Source organism: Ascaphus truei, chromosome 2, assembly GCF_040206685.1.
Source record: "Ascaphus truei isolate aAscTru1 chromosome 2, aAscTru1.hap1, whole genome shotgun sequence".
NCBI classification, from domain to species: Eukaryota; Metazoa; Chordata; class Amphibia; order Anura; family Ascaphidae; genus Ascaphus; species Ascaphus truei.
The window spans coordinates 297,106,415-297,116,981 of NC_134484.1; positions in this window are offsets into that span (position 1 = coordinate 297,106,415).

Consider the following 10,567-nt stretch of genomic DNA (forward strand, 5'->3'; position numbering starts at 1 on the left):
TGTGTGTGTGTGTGTGTTGTACCAGTGTCTGTGTGTGTGTGTGTGTGTACCAGTGTCTGTGTGTGTGTGTACCAGTGTCTGTGTGTGTGTGTACCAGTGTCTGTGTGTGTGTGTGTGTGTGTGTGTGTGTGTGTGTGTGTGTGTGTGTGTGTGTGTGTGTGTGTGTGTGTGTGTGTGTGTGTGTGTGTGTGTGTGTGTGTGTAGCAGTGTCTGTGTGTGTAGCAGTGTCTGTGTGTGTGTACCAGTGTCTGTGTGTGTGTGTACCAGTGTCTGTGTGTGTGTGTACCAGTGTCTGTGTGTGTGTACCAGTGTCTGTGTGTGTGTACCAGTGTCTGTGTGTGTGTGTACCAGTGTCTGTGTGTGTACCAGTGTCTGTGTGTGTGTACCAGTGTCTGTGTGTGTGTGTTACCTGTGTGTGTGTACCAGTGTCTGTGTGTGTGTTACCTGTGTGTGTGTACCAGTGTCTGTGTGTGTGTGTACCAGTGTCTGTGTGTGTGTACCAGTGTGTGTGTGTGTGTGTGTGTGTACCAGTGTGTGTGTGTGTACCAGTGTGTGTGTGTGTCGTGTGTGTGTGTGTGTGTGTGTGTGTGTGTGTGTGTGTACCAGTGTGTGTGTGTATGTGTGTACCAATATGTGTGTGTGTGTGTGTGTGTGTGTGTGTGTGTGTGTGTGTGTACGTGTGTGTGTACGTGTGTGTGTGTGTGTGTGTGTGTGTGTGTGTGTGTGTGTGTGTGTGTGTACCAGTGTGTGTGTGTGTGTACCAGTGTGTGTGTGTGTGTACCAGTGTGTGTGTGTGCGTGTACCAGTGTGTGTGCGTGTACCAGTGTGTGTGTGTTTGTGTACCAGTGTCTGTGTGTGTGTTTGTGTGTGTGTGTGTGTGTGTTACCTGTGTGTGTGTACCAGTGTCTGTGTGTGTGTACCAGTGTCTGTGTGTGTGTACCAGTGTGTGTGTGTGTGTGTGTGTGTACCAGTGTGTGTGTGTGTACCAGTGTGTGTGTGTGTGTGTGTGTGTGTGTGTGTGTGTGTGTGTGTGTGTGTGTGTGTGTGTGTGTGTGTGTGTGTGTGTGTGTGTGTGTGTACCAGTGTGTATGTGTATGTGTGTACCAATATGTGTGTGTGTGTGTGTGTGTGTGTGTGTGTACGTGTGTGTGTACGTGTGTGTGTGTGTGTGTGTGTGTGTGTGTGTGTGTGTGTGTGTGTACCAGTGTGTGTGTGTGTGTACCAGTGTGTGTGTGTGTGTACCAGTGTGTGTGTGTGCGTGTACCAGTGTGTGTGCGTGTACCAGTGTGTGTGTGTTTGTGTACCAGTGTCTGTGTGTGTGTTTGTGTGTGTGTGTGTGTGTGTTACCTGTGTGTGTGTACCAGTGTCTGTGTGTGTACCAGTGTCTGTGTGTGTGTGTACCAGTGTCTGTGTGTGTACCAGTGTCTGTGTGTGTGTGTTACCTGTGTGTGTGTACCAGTGTATGTGTGTGTTTACCAGTGTCTGTGTGTGTGTGTACCAGTGTCTGTGTGTGTGTGTACCAGTGTGTGTGTACCAGTGTGTGTATGTGTGTGTGTGTGTGTACCAGTGTGTGTGTGTGTGTGTGTGTGTGTGTGTGTGTGTGTGTGTGTGTGTGTGTGTGTGTGTGTGTGTGTGTGTGTGTGTACCAGTGTGTGTGTGTGTGTACCAGTGTGTGTGTGTGTGTGTGTACCAGTGTGTGTGTGTGTGTGTGTATGTGTGTACCAATATGTGTGTGTGTGTGTGTGTGTGTGTGTGTGTGTGTACCAGTGTCTCTGTGTGTGTGTGTGTAGCAGTGTCTGTGTGTGTGTGTGTGTGTGTGTGTGTAGCAGTGTCTGTGTGTGTGTACCAGTGTGTGTGTGTGTGTGTGTGTGTGTGTGTGTGTGTGTGTGTGTGTGTGTGTGTGTGTGTGTGTACCAGTGTGTGTGTGTGTGTACCAGTGTGTGTGTGTACCAGTGTGTGTACCAGTGTCTGTGTGTGTACCAGTGTGTGTGTGTACCAGTGTGTGTGTGTACCAGTGTGTGTGTGTACCTCTGTGTGTGTGTGTGTGTGTACCAGTGTGTGTGTGTGTGTGTGTGTGTGTGTGTGTGTGTGTGTGTGTGTGTGTGTGTGTGTGTGTGTGTGTGTGTGTGTGTGTGTGTGTGTGTGTGTGTACCAGTGTATGTATGTGTACCAGTGTGTGTGTGTGTGTGTGTGTGTGTGTGTGTGTGTGTGTACCAGTGTGTGTGTGCGTGTGCATGTACCAGTGTGTGTGTGCGTACCAGTGTCTGTGTGTGTGTACCAGTGTCTGTGTGTGTGTACCAGTGTCTGTGTGTGTGTACCAGTGTCTGCGTGTGTGTACCAGTGTCTGCGTGTGTGTACCAGTGTCTGTGTGTGTGTTACCTGTGTGTGTGTACCAGTGTCTGTGTGTGTGTACCAGTGTCTGTGTGTGTGTACCAGTGTCTGTGTGTGTGTACCAGTGTCTGTGTGTGTGTACCAGTGTGTGTGTGTACCAGTGTGTGTGTGTACCAGTGTGTGTGTGTACCAGTGTGTGTGTGTACCAGTGTGTGTGTGTACCAGTGTGTGTGTGTGTGTGTGTGTTGTACCAGTGTCTGTGTGTGTGTGTACCAGTGTCTGTGTGTGTGTGTGTACCAGTGTGTGTGTGTGTGTGTGTGTGTGTGTGTGTGTGTGTGTGTGTGTGTGTGTGTGTGTGTGTGTGTGTGTGTGTGTGTGTGTGTGTGTGTGTGTGTGTGTGTAGCAGTGTCTGTGTGTGTAGCAGTGTCTGTGTGTGTAGCAGTGTCTGTGTGTGTAGCAGTGTCTGTGTGTGTGTAGCAGTGTCTGTGTGTGTGTAGCAGTGTCTGTGTGTGTGTAGCAGTGTCTGTGTGTGTGTGTAGCAGTGTCTGTGTGTGTGTAGCAGTGTCTGTGTGTGTGTAGCAGTGTCTGTGTGTGTGTACCAGTGTCTGTGTGTGTGTACCAGTCTGTGTGTGTGTACCAGTGTCTGTGTGTGTGTACCAGTGTCTGTGTGTGTGTGTGTTACCTGTGTGTGTGTACCAGTGTCTGTGTGTGTGTACCAGTGTCTGTGTGTGTGTACCAGTGTCTGTGTGTGTGTACCAGTGTCTGCGTGTGTGTACCAGTGTCTGTGTGTGTGTACCAGTGTCTGTGTGTGTGTTACCTGTGTGTGTATACCAGTGTCTGTGTGTGTGTACCAGTGTCTGTGTACCAGTGTGTGTATGTGTGTGTGTGTGTACCAGTGTGTGTGTGTGTGTGTGTGTACCAGTGTGTGTGTGTGTGTATGTGTGTACCAATATGTGTGTGTGTGTACCAGTGTGTGTGTGTGTACCAGTGTGTGTGTGTGTGTGTGTGTGTGTGTGTGTGTGTGTGTGTGTGTGTGTGTGTGTGTGTGTATCAGTGTGCGTGTGTGTGTACCAGTGTGTGTGTGTGTGTGTGTGTGTGTGTGTGTGTGTGTGTGTGTACCTGTGTGTGTGTGTGTGTGTGTGTACCAGTGTGTGTGTGTGCGTGTACCAGTGTGTGTGTGTGTGTGTGTGTGTGTGTGTGTGTGTGTGTGTGTGTGTGTGTGTGTGTGTGTGTGTGTACCAGTGTCTGTGTGTGTGTGTGTGTGTACCAGTGTGTGTGTGTGTGTGTGTGTGTGTGTGTGTGTGTGTGTGTCAGTGTCTGTGTGTGTGTGTGTACCAGTGTCTGTGTGTGTGTGTGTGTACCAGTGTCTGTTTGTGTGTGTGTGTGTGTGTGTGTAGCAGTGTCTGTGTACCAGTGTCTGTGTGTGTGTGTGTGTGTGTGTGTGTGTGTACCAGTGTGTGTGTGTGTGTGTGTGTATCAGTGTGTGAGTACCAGTGTGTGTACCAGTGTCTGTGTGTGTACCAGTGTGTGTGTACCAGTGTGTGTGTGTACCAGTGTGTGTGTGTGTGTACCAGTGTGTGTGTGTGTGTGTGTACCAGTATGTGTGTGTGTGTGTGTGTGTGTGTGTGTGTGTGTGTGTGTGTGTGTGTACCAGTGTGTGTGTGTGTGTGTGTACCAGTGTGTGTGTGTGTACCAGTGTGTGTGTGTGTGTGTGTGTGTGTGTACCAGTGTGTGTGTGTGTGTACCAGTGTGTGTGTGTACCAGTGTGTGTACCAGTGTCTGTGTGTGTACCAGTGTGTGTGTGTACCAGTGTGTGTGTGTACCAGTGTGTGTGTGTACCTCTGTGTGTGTGTGTGTGTGTACCAGTGTGTGTGTGTGTGTGTGTGTGTGTGTGTGTGTGTGTGTGTGTGTGTGTGTGTGTGTGTGTGTGTGTGTGTGTGTACCAGTGTATGTATGTGTACCAGTGTGTGTGTGTGTGTGTGTGTGTGTGTGTGTGTACCAGTGTGTGTGTGCGTGTGCATGTACCAGTGTGTGTGTGCGTACCAGTGTCTGTGTGTGTGTACCAGTGTCTGTGTGTGTGTACCAGTGTCTGTGTGTGTGTACCAGTGTCTGCGTGTGTGTACCAGTGTCTGCGTGTGTGTACCAGTGTCTGTGTGTGTGTTACCTGTGTGTGTGTACCAGTGTCTGTGTGTGTGTACCAGTGTCTGTGTGTGTGTACCAGTGTCTGTGTGTGTGTACCAGTGTCTGTGTGTGTGTACCAGTGTGTGTGTGTACCAGTGTGTGTGTGTACCAGTGTGTGTGTGTACCAGTGTGTGTGTGTACCAGTGTGTGTGTGTACCAGTGTGTGTGTGTGTGTGTGTGTTGTACCAGTGTCTGTGTGTGTGTGTACCAGTGTCTGTGTGTGTGTGTGTACCAGTGTGTGTGTGTGTGTGTGTGTGTGTGTGTGTGTGTGTGTGTGTGTGTGTGTGTGTGTGTGTGTGTGTGTGTGTGTGTGTGTGTGTGTGTGTGTGTGTGTGTGTGTGTGTGTGTAGCAGTGTCTGTGTGTGTAGCAGTGTCTGTGTGTGTAGCAGTGTCTGTGTGTGTAGCAGTGTCTGTGTGTGTGTAGCAGTGTCTGTGTGTGTGTAGCAGTGTCTGTGTGTGTGTAGCAGTGTCTGTGTGTGTGTGTAGCAGTGTCTGTGTGTGTGTAGCAGTGTCTGTGTGTGTGTAGCAGTGTCTGTGTGTGTGTACCAGTGTCTGTGTGTGTGTACCAGTCTGTGTGTGTGTACCAGTGTCTGTGTGTGTGTACCAGTGTCTGTGTGTGTGTGTGTTACCTGTGTGTGTGTACCAGTGTCTGTGTGTGTGTACCAGTGTCTGTGTGTGTGTACCAGTGTCTGTGTGTGTGTACCAGTGTCTGCGTGTGTGTACCAGTGTCTGTGTGTGTGTACCAGTGTCTGTGTGTGTGTTACCTGTGTGTGTATACCAGTGTCTGTGTGTGTGTACCAGTGTCTGTGTACCAGTGTGTGTATGTGTGTGTGTGTGTACCAGTGTGTGTGTGTGTGTGTGTGTACCAGTGTGTGTGTGTGTGTGTGTATGTGTGTACCAATATGTGTGTGTGTGTACCAGTGTGTGTGTGTGTACCAGTGTGTGTGTGTGTGTGTGTGTGTGTGTGTGTGTGTGTGTGTGTGTGTGTGTGTGTATCAGTGTGCGTGTGTGTGTACCAGTGTGTGTGTGTGTGTGTGTGTGTGTGTGTGTGTACCTGTGTGTGTGTGTGTGTGTGTGTACCAGTGTGTGTGTGTGCGTGTACCAGTGTGTGTGTGTGTGTGTGTGTGTGTGTGTGTGTGTGTGTGTGTGTGTGTGTGTGTGTGTGTGTGTGTGTGTGTGTGTGTGTGTGTACCAGTGTCTGTGTGTGTGTGTGTACCAGTGTGTGTGTGTGTGTGTGTGTGTGTGTGTGTGTGTGTGTGTGTCAGTGTCTGTGTGTGTGTGTGTACCAGTGTCTGTGTGTGTGTGTGTGTACCAGTGTCTGTTTGTGTGTGTGTGTGTGTGTGTGTGTAGCAGTGTCTGTGTACCAGTGTCTGTGTGTGTGTGTGTGTGTGTGTGTGTGTGTGTGTGTGTACCAGTGTGTGTGTGTGTGTGTGTGTATCAGTGTGTGAGTACCAGTGTGTGTACCAGTGTCTGTGTGTGTACCAGTGTGTGTGTACCAGTGTGTGTGTGTACCAGTGTGTGTGTGTGTGTACCAGTGTGTGTGTGTGTGTGTGTACCAGTATGTGTGTGTGTGTGTGTGTGTGTGTGTGTGTGTGTGTGTGTGTGTGTGTGTGTGTGTGTGTGTGTGTGTGTGTGTGTGTGTGTGTGTGTGTGTACCAGTGTGTGTGTGTGTGTGTGTACCAGTGTGTGTGTGTGTACCAGTGTGTGTGTGTGTGTGTGTGTGTGTGTACCAGTGTGTGTGTGCGTGTGCATGTACCAGTGTGTGTGTGTGTGTACCAGTGTGTGTGTGTGTGTACCTGTGTGTGTGTGTGTGTGTACCTGTGTGTGTGTGTGTGTGTGTGTGTACCAGTGTGTGTGTGTGTACGTGTGTGTGTGTGTGTGTCTCCCTCTCTCCCTCCCCCTCTCTCCCTCCCCCTCTCTCCCTCCCTCTCAGTCTCTGTCTGTCTCTCTCTCTCTGTCTCTCTGTCTCTCTCTCTGTCTCTCTGTCTCTCTGTCTCTCTGTCTCTGTCTCTCTGTCTCTGTCTCTCTGTCTCTCTCTCTGTCTCTCTCTCTGTCTCTCTCTCTGTCTCTCTCTCTCTCTCTCACCCTCTCTCTTTCTCTTTCTCTCTCACCCTCTCTCTCTCATCCTCTCTCTCTCTCACCCTCTCTCTCACCCTCTCTCTCTCACCCTCTCTCTCTCACCCTCTCACCCTCTCTCTCTCTCACCCTCTCTCACCCTCTCTCTCACCCCCTCTCTCACCCCCTCTCTCTCACCCTCTCTCTCTACCAGCCTCACCCCTCGCCGCTAACTCAAACAGCGCAACAACACGGAGGGGGGAGTGCCCGGGAAGTGACCCCATTTGGGGGCCCACCCCAACTCAAGAGGAGAGGGACCAAACACAATTAAAACATCCACCAACCTAGGAGGAGGAGAGGTCCAAACCGTCCAAACAGTGGGATAATGTACCACCTATCCGAGCCAGAATGCTCCGAGCTGGGCAACGCAAAGGGGGCACCCGAAAGTACATCCCGGTGACCTGCCCTTTCACTTAAACCACCCGTTTTACCAGCTCCGAGCCCCTTCTGGTGGGACAAGCACACCCCCCACCCACCCAACTTGCCACCGCGACAAAGCAAATTGGCCCACTGACCCCTCCAACAGAATCTTTTCTTCCTTGTTTTCAAAAAGATTATCTTAATTATCTGAAAGATAGAGAAATGTTAACACTGAAAACAAAATTTTCCGAAATAACAACTCATAGGGATGGGTGGGTGTGAAACCGCTGCAACACCAAGGAACAAGTGACATTTGCTCGTTCCTTGGCCCCTGATTCAAACCTAACCGACCCAACTGCCACCATGATCGCTCTCTTGACCAACAGCCAGGTGGGGGGTGGTCCGCACCCCCCGGTCAATAGCTATAGCCGCGGGATCTGTAGATGTGTCTGTTCCTTCCACGGTAAGTGAAGACCCTTTTTTCTTCTTCTTTTTCCGCCTTTTTGTTTTTGACGAGTCTCCTCTTTATTTGAAGCTTCAGCAGCTTCACTGTATCCGCCATGTTTTCCTTGCAGTTGTGTTAGGTGGCGTAAATATTCACCAATCTGCTGTTCCCGCTCTTCCTCCTACCGATCACATTCGTCATCATAGAAAGCGGTCTTTTCAGTTCGTACCGAGTTCAGGCACCCCCACCATTCTTGGGGTGTTCTGTGGGTGTGATTTGGTTCGGGTTCCCCATAAGACATGTCTTCCTCCTTATCGGACTGGAAGGGCCACTCTTCCATGGGGTAGGGTTCATTACAGGAACGCCGCATCTTGTCCTCCATTTTGGGGCCATCAGGTGTATTTTTCTTCCCGACCTCAGGAGGCGCTATTGCAACTGTTATCACTGTATTTGCTAGAACCCGAAATTGTGGTAGTCCTATAGGTGGGCATATTTTGCTTGTAGAGGTCGCAGCTCTCACAGGCATCTCTGTAGACTTTTTTTTCCCCTTGGATAAGTTTTACAATGTTAGCAGTACTGTGCATGCATTCACTCTCATAGTCTGAATAAGGAATGAAGGGTCACTGCTCCGTGTGGTGGGGTTCTTTACACCAGGAACACATTTTCTTCCCCATTTTTGCAGAGACTGTATTTGACTTCAGCTGGGCGGCCATTTTAAATTCCCAGAATCAGTACTTTGCGTCGATCACCGTCTGTAAAAGTTTCCCTGCTTCAGCACAGTCTTGCATCAATTTTCACACTTTTCTGAATATACTCCATTCACAGCTGGTAGTCCTATGCGGTGTGGCAGCCTTTACTTCCAGAATCAGTACCGCTTGTGGGTCACTGTCGGTATTCACTGCTTCAGCGCAATTTTTTTTTAAAGAAAATAACAAAGCCTAGCTCCTCTGGAGCGCTAACTCACTTCTTGAACCCTGACTACAGCTGGAAGGCAAAGCCCATTTTTCAACAACCATATTAAACATTATTGTGATAGGCAAGTAACGTTTACTTGCTTCAGCAGTCTCTCTCTCTCTCCTCTTGGGATTGGAGAAAAGAGTCCATCTGTGGTTTTGTGGCTTTCTTCAGTGCAGAGTAGATTTCCTGCCTGGATGTGTATCCCTTTAATTCTGGTCTCTGCTGCAAGTGACTCTTTGTTTTTGTTGCTCAGGCTGTTTGTAAGACTGTGTGCAGGCAAAAAGCACAAAAAAAAAATTCACAGGCAATCTGCGGGACCCCTTTTAACTTCAAGGGCCACCTCTCATCCCACTTCTAACACCATATATACGAGGACATGTGCATAGGTATGCAATGGAGACTGTTTTAAGGTGAAATTAAAATAAGGCTTTATTGCGCCCGTCGCTTTAAACACAGCAAACATGAAAATCAGCAAACAAAAATCTGCTCCACTTTGGAGTATATATACACTTATAGTCCAGCTCTCTTTAACTGCGTGTTAGCCCAGCGATTCACTAGCCTAAATCATATATATATATATATATATATATATATTGTGACAGAAACCAGGGGATGGTAATAAATTCCATATATAGGGCTCCCAGGATACTGAACAGTTTCTATCCTGTCTGGCCTGGGAGTGCAGCCTTATAATACATGCACTCCATCCCACAGTTTTGGGCAAGCGCTGGAACTGAGGGATTTCTGTCACCTGTCATGCTAATTAGAAATCAGGTATGTAAGACTGATTTCCTGTTTGCTCTTGTCTCTTCTCCAGAGCCTGGAAGGCTGCTGAACACAGTGGGGAGAAGCCCCTTCCCCACACAGGTTCAATTGTTCTATTCATTTGGCTAACTCTGCAAAAGTACCTTGTTTTGTTGTTGGAAAGTGGAAAAGCCACTTCCACCCTGAGTTAGGGAAATCTAAGTTAAGTTATCGCTCAGGTGAGCAGCTTTTGTTTTGATGTGTTTTGTTGTATGCACTGTGGCAGTCTCAGTGCCTGGGACTGAATAAACCAGGCACAGCCTGTTTAAAGGAACAGTACGTGACGCCTCCTCATTTAACCTACCCCAAAAGACCGTGTTCTAACCGTCCCGGACAAGCAGCGGAGCCCCGGAGTAAGCTGTTTGTCACAATATATATATATATATATATATATATATATATATATATATATATATATATATATATATATATATATATATATATATATATATATATATATATATATATATATATATATATAGACATAGATATATAGACATAGATATATAGACATAGATATATAGACATAGATATATAGACATAGATAAGTCTTATCAGAAAAGTCTTATCTGTCTCTGTAGTTGTAGGGGAAGGCTCCTCTGTTCTCCTGGTGTCCACACTCATGTGCGATAAGGCAATGTCAGGATCCAGGTTTAGAAGTATTGTCCCCTGTGTCTTGCTGGCAGCGTGCAGTCTCTTTTGGCAGGCTCAAGACATCTGTGTGTGTGCAGTGTTTCCTTGGTCAGCCCCACGTGTGGGACTAAGGAAATCCCTGGTCTTTCTGCTTCCTGGGTCAGCTCAACTCAGTGTGAGCTCAGGAAGAATCTCCCTTTCTGTCTCAGAGGCAGGCTTTTTCTGATACCTGTAATCAGCCAGGTGGTGTTGGTTAATTGTCTACCAGCAGTTAACCACCACACTGATGGATTAGAGGCACATTTTTAAACAGAGATAAGTACATGTACACTGCTTGTGCTACAGTAATGTTTCGACTTGCAGGTGTTTAAAAAAAAACCACAGTGCTCCATTGTGAATTGACCTTGGTACTGAAGAAGTTACTGTATCAATTTAGGCGTTTCATAATAAAAACTCAATGCTCTTTGTCTTTATCACATTACTTACTTTGTCTTTCTCACTGCACAATCGCTCGCTGGACGGAGACAATGAGTACACCACAGTACGTGTGCAAAAGACTGGACTGCACATATGCATACGTAATTTGGTCGGCAATTAATGCAGCAGCTGATAACATGGCCACAGTTTGTGAAATCTATCAATATTTTATCTCATATTATGACTTTTACAAATTTTCACCTGATGCTCATGTGTGGATGCGTGCGATAAGGAAAAAGTTAAGTAACGATCCGTGTTTTTTTT